General features: G+C 43.4%; 1 protein-coding gene across 1 annotated transcript in view; it reads right to left on the minus strand.

The window, feature by feature from the left end:
- JAK1 (Janus kinase 1) overlaps positions 1–14,704 on the minus strand; it is a 64,636-nt gene extending 49,932 nt beyond the window's left edge. Inside the window, 1 exon segment of the mRNA XM_050901368.1 lies at positions 14,648–14,704. The gene's annotated coding sequence lies outside the window, so the exon portion shown is untranslated.
- Between the last annotated feature and the right edge of the window lie 5,348 nt (positions 14,705–20,052).

A 20,052-nucleotide genomic window follows, 5' to 3' on the forward strand; every position in this document is an offset into this window, starting at 1 on the left:
CACTCTCAAAAAGTTCAACAGGCAATTACCGAGCATCTCGCTTCAGAAAATACTTTCTGATGCTCTCTCCCTCCTAGCTGCAGGCACGCCGAGTTACTGAGTCACCCTCTAACAAGATCATCCTCCTAGAAATCCGCAAGTTGTGTAGACAGGTTTTCTGAATGCAGTATCTCTGCCATTCTTTGTTCAAACCACCCAAAAAAAAAATCAGAGAAAAACCCTTCTAAAGCAAGCCTTAGCCTTATTTACTGGAGTTTACAGGAACTAGTGGTCACATATAGGGAATTTCCACATAGTTAAGTTCGTAACTTTTATACTTCGACTGTACATTTACAATCAAAACATCAGAGGAGAACAAAAAAGCCATTACAAAACCTTCATAATAGATGTACAATTTAATCAAGACTAATCAAGCTGATCAGATATCAATTACAATCTGTTTAATACTACATATACACTATAGGTGGCAATGTGATCCTGTATATTTTATAGACATAAGTAGTCCTCCAGAACTATTTATGTGCTTAAAAATCATATATACCAAAGTCTTTGCCAGATTTGCAGTAATATCCCCTGACCCAAATAACTTAGTTTTGATGCTCATGCCTTAAAAGAGATCATAAAGAAAATGACAAAGGGAAGAAGACAGAGAGGCCAGTGGTAGCAAAGCAACATCATCTAGTTAATCAGCATATATATCCTTCAGAAGTTATGTCAAGTTTTTATTACATCTTCACTTCTCATTGACAAAATAACAACGGTATGTTTCTTTTGGGGTTGAGTGGCTTTTTGGGACATCAAGGGATAAGACAATGCAGGAGGAGAATCACTATCCTGAAACCTTTAGGAAAAGTACTTCATATTTTATGGAAGTCCCAAGTTGTTGTGTGGTATATTTGCACTACTCTATTAGGTACCTTATGTATGAATTATTCATAGTAACTTTTTCTCTATATTATGTTGTGCTAGCCATAAAAATCATCACTTTCTGTTCTTCTTTGCCAGGAAAAGCATAACATGACAAGTTTGGGGGATGTTTTCAGCATAACTCAGAAGAAAGAGAGGATAGATAAACATCATGCCCAGACTGACCCATTTGCTTAACTATCAAACAGCATTTGCCTGCTTCCAAAACTAACAAAAACTAGCAGTAATGAAGTCCGAGCTCAAACTGTCAAGTCAGAAAAACAGGAACTGTGCTCTAGAATTGGGGTTTTGTATTTCCCCTTTTGAACTTGATACCAGAACTAACAATATATTTTGCATCTAAGAGACCATGAGACACAAAATCTGCTGAATTGGGGGGGGGGGGGGGGGGGGGGGGGGAGGGTAAACTTAAAATCAATTATTTGCCGTAAAGACTCGGTTCTAAGTTAAACTAAACAGAGAGAGTAGCTTCGCACACCGTGTACTCCTTTTCATACTTCTACGAATGAGAAAACACAGAGGAGTGAATACAGCTGAAAAGGAAGGGCTACCAGAAAGGTCCTCCCATGAAACCCCACCACCAGGAAATTAGGAAAGACAGAGGAAAAAAAGAAGAGAAGGAAAGAGGCAAGTCTGGTTTTATACACTGTGATGAAACTGGATGTTTTAAAATTACAATTCCAAAGCCTAGATTTCAAACCTAAGAACTATGGGGAAAAGGAACTCTGAAAAAGCAGCTGGGCATTTCATGCTTTGCTCCAGGTCTGCAGCCAGACAACTTGCAAATACCACAGTGCAGCAACTCTGGGCAATAAATATTTAACTGTAGTGGACAATACTTCCTCCAAATAATACTTAGAGGGAAAAAAGCTTTGGGGAGCAAATCTGTCTGTTAAAGCACATGCACTTCTGTAGAAAATAATGAGAAATAAAACCAGAAGGTGCACCGTGTGTACATTAACTGCCGAGTACACAGCCTGTTAGCTCAGCAGTCCAAGATGGCTACTTAAGCCTTAGCTCTAAATACTCTTAACCATAAAAGTACTTCCTTTTTTCTGTCCTTAAAAGCAACTTAGAAATCTAATTGCAAGTTACCATGCAGGAATCTTAACAAACAAAACCTCTTTCAAATTTCATTATGTTGTTGGTTTATCCTAACATACAAACATCCCCAGTCTTAAACTGTTCAGCCCTTACAAAAACTAGTGATACCACATCAGGCATTCCTCATCATTTACAGATGCCTCATGGATTTTAGGGAGTCTAGAAGCTTCACTCCAAACCACTGCCCTAAGTCACTGTAATTGCCAGAAGGCTGTTATCCCATGAAAAACCGACTCAAACTTCAAATGCATCAACACGTTAAAAGAATCATAATGCTTGACTAGTTTCAGAATTTAAAGACCAATCAAAAAAACTATTGATTTGTAACCTAACACACGGAAAGAGTATTTTAGTAAGCATGAAACAAATATTAGTTACATGAAGCAGATCTCTGTATTGAAAGGTTAACTAGAGACTTCAGAGAAAACTCACAGAAATTATTTACAAGTGATCTCTACAAAGTTGTTTTTTTTTTTTTTTTAGAAAAAATTATCTAATTCCTGTAGTAACTTGGATGTATCACTCCTCCAGCAGTTTTCTTAAGCAATCTGAGAATTATCATACGAACTTCACAGAGAGGAAATACCCCGTTTTTCAAACACCTAATCAAAATCTTTCCCTGTGTCTTACAACCTAGAAATCTGGCTGTAACCGAGCTGCATTTCTGCCTTGGTGTTTACTTCTATGTCGCGAACTAAAATCGGTTCATTTTCTCAAATGGCTAAATGCACGTAAATTGTAGTTAACCAGAAATTACAAAGCCAACATTTCTTTTTATGTATGTGACTTCTGTGCATATGCAGTGGTTATCTTTAATATGCAAGGTTATTTACAGTTAAAAACAGCCTACTGCACTTCTCTATACCTTTCTAGACCTAGTCTTTCTATGCAAGTAGAAAAAAAAAAAATATTTCCCTCATTCTTAAGGGGAAATAAACTCAAAAAACCCCAGTGTGCTGTCAGTCTATAGACATTCAACAAGTCAGCAGGGCAGAACTTGTCACTTCCTGTCTGTGCATCACAATGACTAACACCACAACACACAACAACCCACCCAGTGAACATCGCCTTTCTATCTCCCTGAATGCTGTGCTGGAGGCTCCTGGCACCATTTCTCAAGTGTCCCGAGGATTACACAGCTCACACTTAAACCCAGCCGATAATCCTACAGCAGTACTCCATCCTCGCAGACTTCTGAGGCATCAAGTGGGGGAAAGAGGGGATTTCAGCACTCCCCACAATTTCTCCTTTCCACTCCAAAACATGTCTTATGCCAGCTCTGAGGATGGGAGTTCATCTTTGGAGATACATTTAATAGTTTCTGCTCTGGCAGGATCGTCACCCACATGGAACAAGGATGTTCACACCATGCCCATTCCAATCCACACCGCTGTGCTCCCCTCAAACCACAGGCTCTTGAGCAGAAAAAGAGGTTCTTGATAATGCTTGTCAAAAGGGCTCATGCACAATTTTTTTTTTTTTTAAATGCATGACACCTACAGTTATGAGAACCTCAAATTTCTCATTTTCTGTTTTCTTACCAAGCCACCGGAAAGCTAACTCTCAGTATCCATTGGCTTCCAACAAAAACCCATAGCCTTTTTTTTAGCCCTTCGGTGTTCAGTGTACAATTAATCTCTTAACCTCTTTTGAAAATCTGAAAGTCTAGTGGAACAAGACATGCAGAAAACACTCTCATGAGTAAATTCACCTGAGTTTAAGCAAAAAGGCCACAAGCCTTTTCCGCAAAAATCACCATGAGCAGAATTCAGTTTCTAACATCTGCAAAGACAGAGAAATCTGCGTGCCACTATTTCCTTATCAATCACAGCAAGGAAGCAAAAGTACACTTAGAGATTCAAGAGAGATTCAGAAAAACTGCTCTTTATTTTTTTTTCTTTGACAATAACAGAGGACCTGATTTGTTAAGTGTTAAACACATCACAAATACCATACCACTTTTTTTTTGTCTCAAGAAATTCTGAGAGCTAATGGATTGTGACCGGAAGTCACTGAAATCAGGGCAAAGGACTCCATTTAGGCTGCTTTAAACTTTGTTTTCTGCTAGTGATCATCACATACTTAACCTAGACTCCTGAAAAATACTTTTGACAAAACGTCTGAAAGAGCAACCCTGCCATTTTAGCTAGGAATGATGAAAGCTTAATTGAGAATTACAGAAGCCAAAACCACCGTTTTTAAATCTTGTAGATTCTTTCCTGTTTATTGTAACAAGAGAGCAAACAGATGTGGCAAGGGAAACAGAATAAGCATACCAGATATTCCAATAACAAGCCATTCCTTACTAGTTATCATTTACTTTTTTTTTTTTAAGAGGACTGAAACATACAGATTTAATCTGGCAATAAATCCAACTACAGAATTAAATTAAAAATTGACATATTGAGGCGTTAATTTTATTAAACCACAACTGCCATGTCACAGAATGGCTGAGGTGGGAAGGGATCGCCTGCTCCAAGCCCTGCTCAGGCAGGGGCAGCGGGAGCAGGCTGCCCAGGATGTCTCCAGTTGGGTTGTTAATCTCTCCACAGAGACTCTGCAACACCTCTGGGCAGCCTGGTCCAGTGTTTGATCACCCTCACAGTACTAAAGTGTTACATAAAAGATGCTCCAGCCTCTTAATCATGAAAGAACTGTTTTGTGTACAAATTAAAAGTGTTACTTGTTTTCTTAAGCTTAAGATGACATTTTGCCTTATAAAAAACAAATCAGGATCAAATTACCGTTTTTCTTTTCCTAAGTCCAGGGCCTTTGACTTAGAACAAGACCATACCTATAAAATCATAATACGAAAGAGAAAAGAACACAGAATTATTGCAAAATTAATTGGACTGAGCCCCTTCTCTCCCCCCCCCCCCCCCCCCCCCCCCCCCCCCCCCCCCCCCTTACATTACTCATGCTCATACATGAAAAAATACACCAGTTAATTTTTTAAGGTCACAGCTTCTGGAAATGAACAGGATCAAATGCAGACCAAACCAGGAAGATATACCTCAGCTGTAAACTAAGAAAACTTGATGCGGGACTCACTATGCAAAATCAAGCGAGAACTCTACAACAGCATTTCTAAGTCATCAATTTATTGCAGAATGCTTACTACTGAAGAACACCCATCACACTAGGCTTCTCCACATTATTTGACTTCTCAGGTCAAATTCCCAATAAGGTACCTTCTCCTCCTACCCCTTTAAAAGACATTTTATAGCTTATCCCTAATTACGGATGAGACTGAGACAGATGGGGGGAAAGCGAATTACCCCATTTTAGCACATTTTATAATGGGATGTTCATGGAGTAGACTGCTTGCTGCTCTACAGAACTATGCCATATTACGTACCCTTAAGAAGAGATTGATTCTAAAGTAAGTCCTGAAAAATTAATCTCTATTAACATAGAGATATATTAAGCTGCTTCTTAAGCCTCTGGTTGGGGCTTAGCAAATTATGCGTTAGTCTTTGTAGGCGGTGCCCTCTCTATAAGTACACACCATGAGATGCCCCACTAAAACCAGCAGAATACCTTTGTAGGGCCATAAGCATGTATTTGTTTACAAGATGAGGATCATTATGTCAGTCTTGCCTGCTAATTAAACTACTCCCAACTTTCCCTGTCTCTGAGTAACACTAGGTTTGGAAAAACAAACACCTTGAAATGGTCTGGGAAAGCTGCTGATCTCCATTGCTTTTAAAAACTTCTAAACCGTATCTAAGAGAGAAGATTTTCTTTTAAAGCATAATTCAGTCATTAGCACATACCCTAAAACACTTCTAAAATTACTTTGGCTGTGAGCAGATGTACATGATTTGCAGAGTTTGGTGAAGATGTTACTATTTTACTGGTGGTTACCAGCCTTTGCTGGCAAAAAAAGGAAGCATACACGGTTCAGCTGCAGGGAGGGTGGCAGTACCTTCCAAAAGAAAGGGAGCAGTAAACATCTCGGGGATGGTACATCTCAATGGGTCCCATGCATTTGTGCAAGCCGTCTTGGCCCTGAATGCAAAACTAGTGCTGATTAAATTGCTTTAAAAATGTGAGCTGAAATGTGTGGTAAATCTTATTTCCAGCTGGAGGAACACAAAAAAGTTGCAGTTCTAACAAAAGCCTTTGCCAGCTTCAGCAAAATTATCAGGAAGAGACAGCGGATTGCATCTCAGCTGTACTTTAAAGGCTGAACTCACCACAAAGCTTGGGACAAATCAAGTTCTTTATGTAATTACTCAGCTTCACCAATATGTACTGATTTGTCTGTGCGAAACTGAACTTGCATGGAACTCTAAAGACAAACGGGAGTTAGCAGCGTATATGTATGCGAACAAGCATAGCAGTTTACATTAACTGCTAATTAAACTTTATCAAGCAGTTAAGTAACAAAGATATAATGGATTGAAAAAGTCCTAAGAAATTTGTTCATCAGAGGAAGCATGAAACAATCTCAAGGCACACAATGAGGTTGTGCCAGCATAGCAGAGGAGAAGGTAATGCGCAATCCAGATTTCTCTCCCTAAAGAGGCAGAGTCCTACCATAGATTTATAGGCTGGCAGGTCCTGCCCTTGTCACATGAAATGAATTCTCCAAGTATATGGAGCGAGAGGGTGGTTCTATATAAGTGCTTCTCTGCATGCTAAATGACGCACAAAGAATGTCAATACGCTGTGGTGCAAGTCAGGTTTATAGAAAACTATTTTGTGTATGCTGGGCTACACGAAGAAATGAAACTGCTGCCACTTAAAAGCATACTGGTGTTTCTCAGGCAGGATTTTCACAACACAGTGTTGAAGTTCGCACATCCCTGAGGAAAAAAGGGGAGGGAGCTGATGAGAAGTCTTCTGAGCTGGAACAGGTATCCATCAGAGCACGCTAGTTGCTCAACCAAAGGGGTGACATGCCACAACAGGAGTGCCTTAAGATAGTGCTGCTGTGATCTGCAACTTGAAACCATGGCATCGATGATATCCCAGCAGCACTGCTTACCTCCTCCCTCCACACACACACGGTAAGCTAAGAAAAATGAGGGCTCATTTTCACCTAATTCGACAGCAAACTTCTAAGAACACAGTGTGATTAAACCTGGAGACATCACACACTTTTATTGCAAGGTAAGCTTTCAGTCAATACCAACAAAGGGCAAACAGTTAATCTGTACACAGCCAAGCTAACACGACTGGCATCTTTGGTTTTAGTTGTTTAAGGCTGTGCTGACATACACTGAGTATTCAGGATTTAAAAGGTGCCTTTTTTTTAAGCAAAGTGAGCCCTCTGTTTGCTGATGTATCTTGCTTATATAGACGTAACTTGGCTGTCTTGTAAGTCACATGTACAGGAAGCTGAAAGGACTGTAAAACCCGCAGGACTTTTTTTTTTTTTTTTTTTAACTTGGCAGAAGATAGCTGTTCTTCTTTTGTAAAAACGAAGCTCTTTAAGTCAGCTGTCCCTATATGTCCTTTCACTTACCACCTGTGGCTTTGACAATGAAATCAAACCCATGCTCTCCTGTATTCCACACTTATAAGGTGTTCATGGCCATGAATTACTACTAAAATAAGTGCTGGTATAAAACAACACAAGCTGATTTTTTTCCAGGTGATGCTGGTGGTAAGACAAAGGCTTCCAGGTGAGAATCCTAGTCGGCACTGCTCACACTAGCGACTTGCATCTACGTACAACACATTCATCGGGCTATGGGGACTTGTTCTATATCATCAATAAACACAACCTCTATGTTCCCTTCATGAGGGCAATGATACAGCAGCATGAATACAAGTAGAAGTTTTCTTGGCAACGAACAGTTACAACCCTTCAAAAAAATGGGGATCAGACAGGCTCCTCTTCTCTGACTATACCAGCACTTTCCAGAATCTGGATGAACTCTTGACTATTCCCTGTCTTTAGGGGACAGAGTTACTAAGAGACTTTCTAAAAATCAATACATAACAGTCAAATAAAATACATTTAAGCCATTCTCTGCCTAAGCCAGGCACTGATGTTTCTAATAGAAAAACAGCTAGAAAAGTCACAAGGTATAACACCATTTCAGAAGAACGTGGTGTCCATTACAGCCTGTAGACCACTCAAATAGACTTTACCATTAGAAACAGTGGAAGGCAGCAAGTGCGAAGTTTTGGAATTGCAGCTGTCACTTCAATAATGAAGTCAAATGCACCTTTCTCTTCCTTCAGCTTAAGTCTTAAGAACAAGAAAGAAGGGTAGAAGATTCAAATAAGGAAAAAAATACAGTTTAATACAAACGCAACACAAATCAATAGTAGGAAAAAGCAAAAAGGCAAACAGTGAATTTGTAATCTTTTGTTTTCAGAGGAGAGGATAAATCCTGTAGACCAGAGTGCTCCAGCACAGGTTATAGAGCTGTAAAGGGTGACAACAGAGGCTGATACATACAAGTCAGACTCGCTGATTTGACTGTCTTGTTCCTTTTGAACTTTTAAACTCTCTAAATAGATGGGCTCTGGCAATTTCAAAATCATTACCGTCTGTTTTGCCATACTTTGAGGAAAAGTGAAATACAGAAGTGTTCAGGAAGTGAAAGGTTATTTCTTGTGCATCTTCAGTAAACACGAAAGACACCGAGTGTACAAGAAAACCATATAAAGTGAACTGCAAATGCCATCTTATAGTTGTTCTTGATCAAAAACTCAGAACTGAGGGCGGCCACACTTTCCTTCCACACAGGAGGCCACCAGCTTGAGTTAAGATGCGAGAACTTGACATCCTAGAGACAAAAAAACAACCCATGCAAAATAGCAGATTTAAATATAAAAGACTGAGCCTAATGCAACACCTAAGCTAGATGGTATCTTTTATACTTTTTTTTTCCCCTTAAATAACTAATGCCCTACAAACTAATACAGCTTTATTAAAAAAAAACAAAACAAACAAAAACCACAAACAAAAAACCTGCTTTGAATTTGTTGTTATACTCTGGTAAAATCCAGAGGAGTGCAGAGACAGGTATTTATGGATGGCAAGCAACAGGAAGTTACTTAGACTGTAGAAGTGCTGAGACTTTTAAGGTTTGTTTTGTTTAATGTATCTCTTTGTGCCGCTAGTGTCTCAAAATAAGTATAAAAGTTAGTTCTGCCAAACTAATTTCCTGAAAAACTGAGTCCACATACAAACAAATTTCTTGCAAGTGTTCCCTCTCCTCCCTCACGCCCCTGTCCAAGTCACAGATCTAGCATGGTCTGCTTCATTTTCCTTATCTAAACAAGTAGAAGGCTTAGATCTGTCCTTCCTCCTGACATGAAAGGTATAAGGATTTTTTCCAGAACTGCTGCCTCCAGCACAGCCCTAGGCACTGCAGCTCTCACAGCAGATGTAGGTACAACCTCCTAGGTTGAACAAGAATTTTTTCCTGTTCAAAATAGCATGAGTCAATATTACCTCAATCTCAACTTCCAGCCAGTAAAATTAAGTAGTTTAAAAGACCTGAAGTGGAAGGCCAACAAAGTTATTTTGACAGAATATGCCCCAGATCGAAGGGTAATTATTAAAAGTACCGCTAATAAAATTAAATATTTCATTACCCTGCTAAATTCAAATTGGGCCACCTGATGGGTAATCCAGACTCTGCTCAGTCTTCGAATAGCTGGAAATGACAGAAAATGAAACACTCAAGGAACAGTTTAAACTGCACTTGGTGTCCAAAATTGCTAAAAACTTGCACTACATTCATGTATTGGCGCCTCAACAAGCCAGAGCCCCTCTCACATCCACTCTGCAAACAAGGGAGATTGCGTACCACAGTCTGAGGAACATGCAAATTTTCCTTCAGGAGTTTTCTCCTGGAAGTATGAATAGCAGTTGTCACTTAGACTTTGCGCTCAAAGGGAATTAAGCCTTTGGGGACTGGGGAGGGAATGCAGCGTTTCCCGGAGAAAGTGGGGGAGAAATATATTGAAGGAATAAACAGGTTGTTTAGCCAAAGTCAGGCACTGGCCAGCGACACAGCTGAGATTAAAACACCCCAAGGCTTCTAAACCCATCAAATGCTGCATTATATGCTTATCCACCTGCAGACTGACTCCTTATCTTTCTGAATCCTCCTGTCCCCTCCTCCAGTACACACACAGGCAACAGAAGTCTTGACTCATGGTAAATCCTATATGCTTCAGAAGTCAGAGAATACAGCACAAATACTGAATTTATGCAATTTATTAGCCGACCCTCCTTTATGTAGCAGACCAGCTTCAAAGGAGTAGAAGTCCAAAATACTTCATAAAGCAAAGCTACCAGATATGTGCATTTATGATGGATGAGTTTCTTGAAGCCAGTTGCCTTGTAAAAGCTTGTTCTTTACTAGCAAGCCCTTGCTGCTACTTCGGGAGCTCCATAGCTACAGCAGAACAGTGACTTGGTATTTCTGGAAGACGGTTTGTTACTACCAGAACCGCTGACAAAGCACAATCAATAGCAACACCAAGCCACTTACTCTAGTACAAACAATTTTCCTATTCTTTGGCAGCTATAACTGCACTTTTTCAGAATCTTAACTCTGCAGGTAGGTTCCTCCTCAAACAAAAACTCCAATTTGATTTTTCCCAGGCTTTCACCACTACCTTGCTCCATAATTAGGGACGATGTATACATCCTCTGCTTTTCCATCAACTTCCAGTTCTTTTCCTTTATTTCCTCTTACCTTTCACATCCTGCGGGGGGGGGGGAGTCTAAACAGACCAATTTTATGGGCCAGCTGTTTTAAAGTGTAATCATAATCACATAACATGCAGAGAACCACATTCATGTCACTTATCAAACTCATACAGTGTCAGAGGATGGTAAAAGGTAATGATATGCAATATAAGTGGTACAGACTATACTCTTCCAAGTAGAAGCTGCTCTTCTAGTTTCCTGTAGCTCAGTTTTTCTGCCAGTTATGCAACTTATGTTGCACTTATATAACCAGTTCAGGGAAAAAATTATAATTACTCTAGCCAGCAAAACTGTTTGTAGTTTTATAAGCCCTTCAGCATGAAGAATGTCAGGACCTGTTCCTTAAAAATCCACCTGTTTTCAACAGGCCAGGACATTAAAACCACTAAATCACACTTCCTCACTTCCCCCCTCCAATTTCAGTCAAGAGAAATTGCAACCAATTTGCCCAAGAGAACCATCATCAACTTCTTTTTCCAGTAACCTAGCACTTTCTAGCATTGTTTCAGTTTTTTTGAAGGATCAGGTGAATGGAGAAAACAAATACTGGACGGGGTACCTAAAGCACTGCTAAAGATATCGAGTGAGCGAGCAGAATAATCCCCTCTAATCTGTCACTTCATGTACTGTATAGAAACTATAGCAATAGATGGAAGTAACAGTTTAGCTGCCAAACACCCAAAATGCTGTTCTTTTGAGACTCCACTTTCCTTTTTGATGAGGTTCAAGCATATTTGTCTCACCCTACTAGCAAAACTGAGCAGTATCAGTCCATGAAAAAGCTTTCTTTGCAAAAGGCAGGCTCTGAGTATTAACTCCCTGAATCATGTGCTCGAACTGTAAAAGCCATTTTATATCAATTTGGCAAGTGTCGGCCATTACCAATACATGAAATCTAATTGCATTTTAAGTGCTTTAGAGATCTAGAGCAGCTCTGAGTGTGTTTACAGGAATAATGCCCAATCTTTAAGAAATTGCAAACTGTTGGACAGGCTACAAAAGAACAACTTGAATATTGCCAGTTTATCATCCAGAAGAAAACATTTTGTCATTTTTAATTGCTGTTGGACACGAGATGAGTCAGGAACCGAGACCCAGCTCAGTCTTCTCTCCATAACCTGGCTTCTCAGCATGCTTTCTGGTTCACAGGTTCTCATAGCAATCCTTTTCACATCTAAATACAAACCAGTCTTAAGGGTTTGTTTTTATGCGTAAAAGCTTTAATCTCTCAAAACAATTCAAACACCTTCCTCTTTATGTAAACACAGAGCAGCTCTTTCTTGTGCAATTCATGTCCAACATAGCGTACAGATTCAAAGGTTCTCCATTTGGGTTTGTGCTGTATTTTGAACCTCTCTTCCTCATACCAAGTTGGGCAGCAGCAAGGTGCCAAGAAACCCGAGGCTGGTTCTGCAGGTGAAAAAGGTGTTTCACCTCCAAATCGAGGGAGGATGGGGAGGTACATGGTAGGAAAGAGGCGAAATCTTCCTGCCCACAACAGCAAGCATCACTGTCAGGATGCTGCCTACGAAAACGGAAAGATTTTTCCCCTCTACACAAAAAAGGGAAGCTGGTTTCTGTGAATTCAGTCTTTTATTTGCCAGACTGTGAACTACTACAGAAGCATCCGTCTAAACTTACTGAATTAGTATGACTTATTCTTCCAACCAAGAACCCTGGCTTACTTCCAGCCCCCCAAGAGGTAAGGTAAAAGAAGTAAGTTTAAATTGCAGACTCTGTTTGACTAAGGAAAAAATGAGTTTAAAAGGTACATTGATTTTACCCACTGAGTCTGTCTAGTGACTGTTCAGGTACACTTCAGCTTTTTGCTTTGCAATTGATACAGGCTTGCTTTCCAAAGCTTAGATATTCTCTCCAGATCTTGCTTCCCATTTGTTTTTTGAATAAACTCATGGAACACACAAGCCAGTTTAGACATACAGAAACAGCATATTCTTGAACAGTTCAAGATGTACAGAATCTACCTTTCAAAAAAGGCCGCTTTGAAATTAATTCTGAAAGATTTTTGCAGTGCAGAGACTTCCAGGAGTTCACAAACTTAAAGTTGTTCCAGTTCTGTGTTTACATTCTTGTGCAAATTTAAACCCACTCGCCCTGGTTTTTTACAAGTTTTTCACCTAACCTTTCCCAAAGGTCAAATGTTTGCAGTTTTGCTCTGTACAAGCACAGTATATTCTCTGTTCCACTGGGCTTTGAGGCAAACGGCTTGCAGATACTTAGACAAGTAAGATATTGCAGGAGAACCGAATCACAAAAAATATATTGACAAAAGCGCTTGTAAAATCTGCTTGTGATCGCTAACTTTTAACACCGCAAATGACAGCAAGAGCCTGATGCGATCTGTTGTTTGCTCTGATGTGAGCAGCATGTCCTTAACTGGCTCTGTATTTCAAAGCACCTGTCTCGGTGTCACCTAGCACAAACCCAGATCAAGGTGCAACTTCCTGTGTGTTTTAAAAACAAGTGCCAGGAGGAAATGCCTACCACTCCCCATATATGGTCAAAACTGAACTTAATACTGAGCTTCAGCAGCCATGAATAAAATGGTACCAACGTACGTACATTCTGCTCAAGAAAAAAATTGCAGAGAATCTTCTACGAGCAAGAGTTAAATTGGGCTAACTGGAGTTAAGTTTAAACACTGATGCAATTTTAAATTATTTCCATCTCCCCCCCCCAAAAAACAACCACAAAAAAAACCACCCAACCAAAACTGTCTTGCACTGCACTTATCTGCCCTCCAGGTCTCTATGCCTCAAAATACACCCCCCTCATCCCTAATGCATCGGAGCAGCCGTCCCATTAGCCACACACTTCCCCAGCACCATCCCATCTTCCTTCTAAGCACAGACTTGATGTCTGTTTAAACAGAGCCGGGTCCAGCCTCTCCTGCCACACCGAGCGACTGCCATATTGTCTTTCTGCCATCAACCTACATGGTTAGCAGCGGGGTTGACATGCTTCAGACTTTTGTGTCCTGGTTCTCCTCATGTATGAGCTTTCTATATGTATTTTGAAAATCCCAACTGAACAGGATTGTCCAAACAACATAGCAATTGTTTCTACACACACACATACAGCAGAATTATATTTTTAGGTGTCTGGAGAAGCTGGAAAGTAGGTGCAACTTGCCAACTGTCAGGTTACCCGCTCCACAGCCCTGCTTATCCCTTCAGGTGATGGATATCCAAGCAACAAGTGGTCTGCCTGCACGACGGCTGTCACCACCCTTAGGAGAAGGAATACCAACAGTGGGGGGCTGAAAGATGTCCAAAAAGTGTCTCTATCCCTTATACAGGAACGGATGCCAGACTGACAGCTGGACCCAATCATTTTTTCCAAGCCCTTAATTTGCACAGAAGTGCAAGGCAGCAGTATCTCTAAGCAGCTCCACTTGCAAAGAAGACCGAGGACTCCCGAAAGCTCACGGGGGGAGTCCGAGCTCGCTCATGAGCACCTGGGTATTTTTTAACTTCGCCCATTTCCACCAGCGGGCAGAACCGAAGTTATTTCATTCCTGTTCCTCCTATCACCAAAACCCGGCCTCCCCCGCCGCGACCGCGCAGGAGCCGCCGCTCGCTGAAACGCGGCTCTAAGAACCCCTTCCCAGCCCGGCATCTCCCGCACGGGCTCGTCCCCCGTACCCGCGCCGGCCCCGCTCTGCTGAGGGGAGCCCAGCAGCAACGCACACCCGAGCCCAGGAGCCGGTCCCGGGCCCGGCCGCCGCGCTGAGCCCGGGAAGAGGCCGGCGCGGCCGCCGGGGGAAGCCCCGCGCCACCTCCGCGCCGTCGGCCATCTCGGGAGCCTCCCTCAGGGGAAGCGCCCGTCGCCCGCACCACCCTTCCCGGCTCCCCTCGGCCCAGGGCCCGGCCGGAGGGCGCGGGAGCCCCCTCCGGCCCCACTCACCGCTTCCGTCGCGCCTCGCCGGGCGGTGGGGCGGGCGTGAGGCGAACGGGGGGCGGCCGTGCCGCTCAGCCGCGGCCCCGCGGGGCTGGGGGGCGGCGCGGGCTCGGCCCGGCCCGGTCCGTGCGACAGCGAAGCCCAGAGACGCTCGGCAGTGGCGAGGCGACGGTCCCGGCGCGGCGGCGGAGCCCGCCTGCGGAGCATGCGCCGGGCCGGGCCCGCCCGGGGGTGGTGCCTCGCCGCGGCCGCCTCACGCCGCCCGGGCTGAGGGGATTAAGGAGGTGATGGCGTGATGGCGGCGTTGGGATGCGAGCTGTGAGGCTGTGAGGGTGCCGCTCCGCCGCTGAGGAGATTTGCCGGCCCGCGAAGAGGCCTCGCCCGGGTGGGCGGCAGGAGGTGGCTCAGGCCCTCAGAGGCCGCCGAGCCCCGGCAGGGACGGCCCTGCTTAGGCCTCAGCAGCGTGCCCGGAGCCCAGTCAGGGAGAAAGCAGGGGGATTAAAATGGATCTGCCTCTTGGCTAGTGTAAAGGGAGGTAAAGACTTTAGCGGATGTGGTGGGAGGCCAGCGCAGTGCCCGGGTCAGCACCCGGGGGTTTAACAATAGGTGCTTAAAAACGCCCGTCAGCCAACATGTATTCTGGCACCGCTCGGGCAGTGCTGCAGTTGCGGGGTTCTCTTCGCCACCCCAGTGCCAAGGCTGTAGCTGTCATCTTGGCAGATGTCCAGTGTCTGCCGTGGTGTGGGCTGAGCTGCAGGTGTATTTGGATCATCTTTAAAAAACCTACAACCCTATCTCAGGCCTCAGGCAGACGTGAATGAGCCGGCATAAACAACTTGGTGTTTACACCAAAATGAGGAGACACGCACAATTCTCCTGTCTGCACAGAAAAGAAATCGGTTTCTTCATCGTGGTTTCAAACTCTTCTCAAAGTCACAGGAAACGGCACAAGTGGAAGTAATATCAGTAAGAAAATGATTCAGTTCAATAAAATGATTCCTCCCTTCCCACACACGCACACGTATTTGCCATTTTCTTCTAAAAGAAGAGCCAATCTGCTGCTGCCTTTTGGGGGAATTGTCCTAATAGCCGAATCGGTCATTAAAAGAAAACCATCCTGGTAAACGTGCCCCCTTTCGACGTAATGGTAGTTTCACGTAATTCAGGCTAATCAGAGCACACTGATAACATCTTTTTGTCAAGGTCTTTGCATGCATGGCGGCACATGGGTGTGCAAGTCCCTTTGCCGTTATGAAGTGTTTATACGCCAATACAGTTAATCGGTCGCAGCTCATCTGCCTTGTGCCTCAGCAATCCTGAGTTTTCAACCTTTTCTCCAGGAAATCAACCCAAAGCTTTCCATCTCCCACACAGGAGCTGGGAGGCAGGGGCTGACAGCGTGTGAGTGCACACGTGTGCGTGTCCAAGTGGTTGTAGTTTACAAACTAAAGATAGATAATCATTGATTATTTTTTTCCCCTCTCCCAAGAGGAAAAAAGCCAGCCTTTCCCTACCTGTTTCCACAGCTGTCAGGGAACCAGCAGAGCATAATTTGGATGCTTGCGCACCATGTTAACCTTTTTCCTCAGCCACATGGCATCGTTGGGTCTGGATTAACCATGCGCTGTGGGTGCACCGGAAAGCACTGGAGTCTCACCCTGTTTCCATCACTCTGGTAATCTTAACTCAGGTTAGAAAAGAGCCTGAGGTTGGAAGGAGAGAGGTCAAACCCTGCAGACATGCATGGCCGTGCCACGGCTCTCAGGCCCGATTGTTTCTTGCTCTCTTGTTCCTTGTGTCGTCGTCGTCGTTGTCCCCGTCATCGTCGTCATCCCCGTGATCTGCAGGGGCTGTGCTTCCATTGATTAGCTTTCATTCTTGCTAGCCCTTTCCATGGCTTTGCCTTTATAATGATAAAATCAATTTTTCTCAGTGGGTTTTCATGCCCAGTAACATACCAGATCTTTATTATTTATGCTTTACAGGCAGGGTTTGTCTCCCAGCACACCAACTGATGCTGTGAATGTCCTTAAATCCTGAAGCTCAGAGCTGGAAATCAAAGCAAAGCCAAGGAGGCGGCTGTGACAGAAGGATTCTATAAGTGGCTTAGTCTGGGGCTGCTCGTGGCTGCAGCAGCTCAGAGGAGAGCAGCTTTACCTCTGCCTCCATGTAAATCAATGCCCAGAGCCCAAGACCGTGTCCAGGAATGACCCAGGCTCCCAAAGCCCACATCCTTCAGCGAGAATTAAATTCTCACGTGCTCACACACCCCACTTTAAAAAATGGGTTTTAGCTCCCATGGCACAGTCTCACAGAAATTGCGTGTTCAGTCTCCTAGTCCTGCCTGCAATGTGAACTTTTGCTTTTTCTCCTTAATTTCAGGACACTCGTGTCTGCTGATTTCTACTAGTTGTTCTGTGACATATAACTGGGATGAAATCAATGTGCTTCTAAAAATTACTCCAAGAACTATGTTAATAACAGGGGAGGATTTCCAACCTATACCCAAAATGGTCTGCTTTTACCACAACATACCATCCTATGGGAAGGATGTAATTTTGTATTAAAACCTTTAAAGTAGTTTTCCCTAAGGAATTAATCACATGTATTTGTAGCCGAATATGTTTTCTTGCTTATAAAGAGAACAGGCTTGCAAAGAGCTGCAGAAAAGGCCTTTATGCAAAATAAATTTCTTTCCCCTGTTAAGTACTGTACTGCGGTGCAGTGACAGGGCAGAAGAATTAGTTTGTATCTTACGTACTTCTTTATTTTGCAACTTCCAGGATGCACTGATATCCTCCACAAAAAAAATGGCAAAATACAGATGACTAGACTTGACTGTCTTGGTATCTGTGAATTAAAAATCAAACTAAATTCAAACAAATTCCCTCTTGTAGCCTTCTTTAAAGAAGGGGTAGGGATGGATGCACAAATTATCCCTTGCTTGCCGGCTCTGCAGTTTGGTTTTCAAGCTCCCAGAAGCCAAACTTCACTTTTGCCTCTGAAATGGTGATGTTTTAAAACTACTTTAAACAGTATAAATGTTTAGAAAGCTTTTTCTCCATGGCATTTCAAGGTACAGCGAACCAGGACACCTGCATATGGTAAAGTGCTTTAAATCACCGATGCTATCAGCTTGGGCCCTTACGTAAATGTGATTTAACGCTATCTAAGTGGTTTCAGTTTGTCATCGATTTGTTCCTGGCAGTAATTCTGGAGCCTGGTTCTTCTCATATGTACTAGCGAAAATCAGGAGGAGGTAATGAAGTCAGAGGAGCTGTGTAATGTGTAAAATGGGCCGCTGCCTTTCAATGTCAGCAATTCCTTAAACTGTAATAGTATTGGAAACTATTCTGAGAATAATTCTCTGTGCTCTTGTATGCTTCTGCAGAGTGTCAGGCTATGTTCAGTGCTGCTCAAATTAGAATTTATTTTTTAAATGGTATTTTTCTTCCCAAAAGAAAAACATTCTTCCATTTTTATCTCCAGGAAAAAAAGTGGGAGTTACAAAGGAGAGCAAGTTGAGCATTTTTTCCTCAAGATGAACAAAACTGAGCTTTTCACTAAGAGTTATTTTTTCTAACACAGAGAGCAGAAGCTGTTCTCAGCTGGACCCGCGCTGGGTTTGGCTCACCCTGTGGCTGGAGCGCGGGGAGCAGCCGGGCCGCCGGGCCAGGAGGAGCAGGAGGACCAGGCTTTCAGGCAGCGCAGAGTTGGGTCAGGCAAAGCGGGTCACACAGCAACAACCTTAGGTGCTCCAAACCATCCGTTGGGTGCCCGTCAGCTGGGTGTCGCGGGTGAATTCACCCTGCACCCTCCTCCCCGTCATGTCTCCCCATCAGCGAAGTGGATAGCACTGTACACCATCACCATGCGATATCTTAGAGACCGCGAGGCCCCCGGATACTGCAGTGATGGGGTGGGACTTGCCACGGGAGCTGTATAAATAGATATGCAAGTGCAGAAGTTCTTTCATCTGATCCGTTGCTGAATTTATCTTAAACTTCCTGTGCTCACGTAACATGCGTGAAACCGTGTTTGTGACACTGTTTTCAGAGTGCTTGTCTCTGCTTGGAAAAGCAAGTGAGAGAATTTATTTTGAGACATCAGGAATGTGTGAATTGCTTCTTCATAATTAACTACTTGTAAATATGGTGCTCAACCCTTTTTTTTTAAGCTAAGTGGGGTTTCTAATAATCTCAGTTTGGGGAAGGAGAGGTACTTCATGTCAGTAGTTCACATTTACTTTGCAAAAAAATGATTAAATTTTGTCCGTCCAAAGCAGTCCTTGTTCTGAGGGTGCCATGGCAGCTGCTGCTGAAAGCCAAGCTGCGGGGGAATTTCCTGCGCAGGGCTGAAGCGAGCTGGCAGAGCGGCGTGTAGGAGGTGTAACACGTAGCTCCATTTCCCGACTTCCCTGGCCAGGGGGCTGGAGTTCACTCGCTTTGCTCCAAGCTTGGGAGCATGGAGATGCTGCTGCCGTGTCTCAGTCCTGCATCAGGTGTGTTCATGTTGCTGCTTGCCTTCATCGTCTGTTTTTTCCCGTTGCCAGCTTTCTGGTTCTTCATTGTCCTCTTAACAAACCGAACCAACAGCATTATTTGCATTTTTTTTTCCAGATTTCTCTGCTGAAAAATATACCTTGTGTTCACTCATTGTGAAGCAGAAACTGCGTTTGTGTAAAAAGCTGTAGAGCGCACACTCTGGTGTTGCCGGTCTCAGCCATCGCTGCTCTGAGATGTAATGGAGCAGTGTGGTGGTGGTGGTGGTGATGGTGGCCAGCTCCAAATCCCACTTCTGATTCCCCCTCCACTGAAGTCGGACTCATTCGGTGAGCACCTTTTTATTGTGCTTCAAGCAGACTAATAAAATATGCAAAGACAAATCAATATTGCCCAGAACCTCAAATGCATTTTCTTCAGCTCATCTGCTTTCCAGCGCAGCCCTCTCCAGAAGGACGAGTTTGGTGCTGGCACAGTTCACAGGTATCCACTTGCCGCCTGGCTGCCTGCCAGCCACACCACTAGAGCTAGACGCTTCTATACTAGCTCCATGTGTGTGCGTATATCTATATCTATATCTATATATAAAACCCAGAAAAAGCTGTATGTGCAACAGTTGGCTTTTATAAGGGCAAGTCTAGCACTAACTAGAACCGGAGGTGGGTCTGCTTGTGGAGAGGGCGAAGCAGAGCAATGATCTGAACCCAGAGCAATAATTAAATGTTTTAGGATTGGCAATGCCACGTTTGTCACCAAAGCGTTCGCCTTTCCGTAATGATACACAACATTGATTCACGTCCCTCATGGTCCACAGATCACAGAGCTTGTTTACATGGCTGGGGGCATTTCTCAGGTCAGTGTCCAGCATCCGAGACCAGGTGCCCCCGTCTCTTTCAGGAGAACACACAT

Source organism: Gymnogyps californianus, chromosome 8 (genome assembly GCF_018139145.2).
Source record: "Gymnogyps californianus isolate 813 chromosome 8, ASM1813914v2, whole genome shotgun sequence".
NCBI classification, from domain to species: Eukaryota; Metazoa; Chordata; class Aves; order Accipitriformes; family Cathartidae; genus Gymnogyps; species Gymnogyps californianus.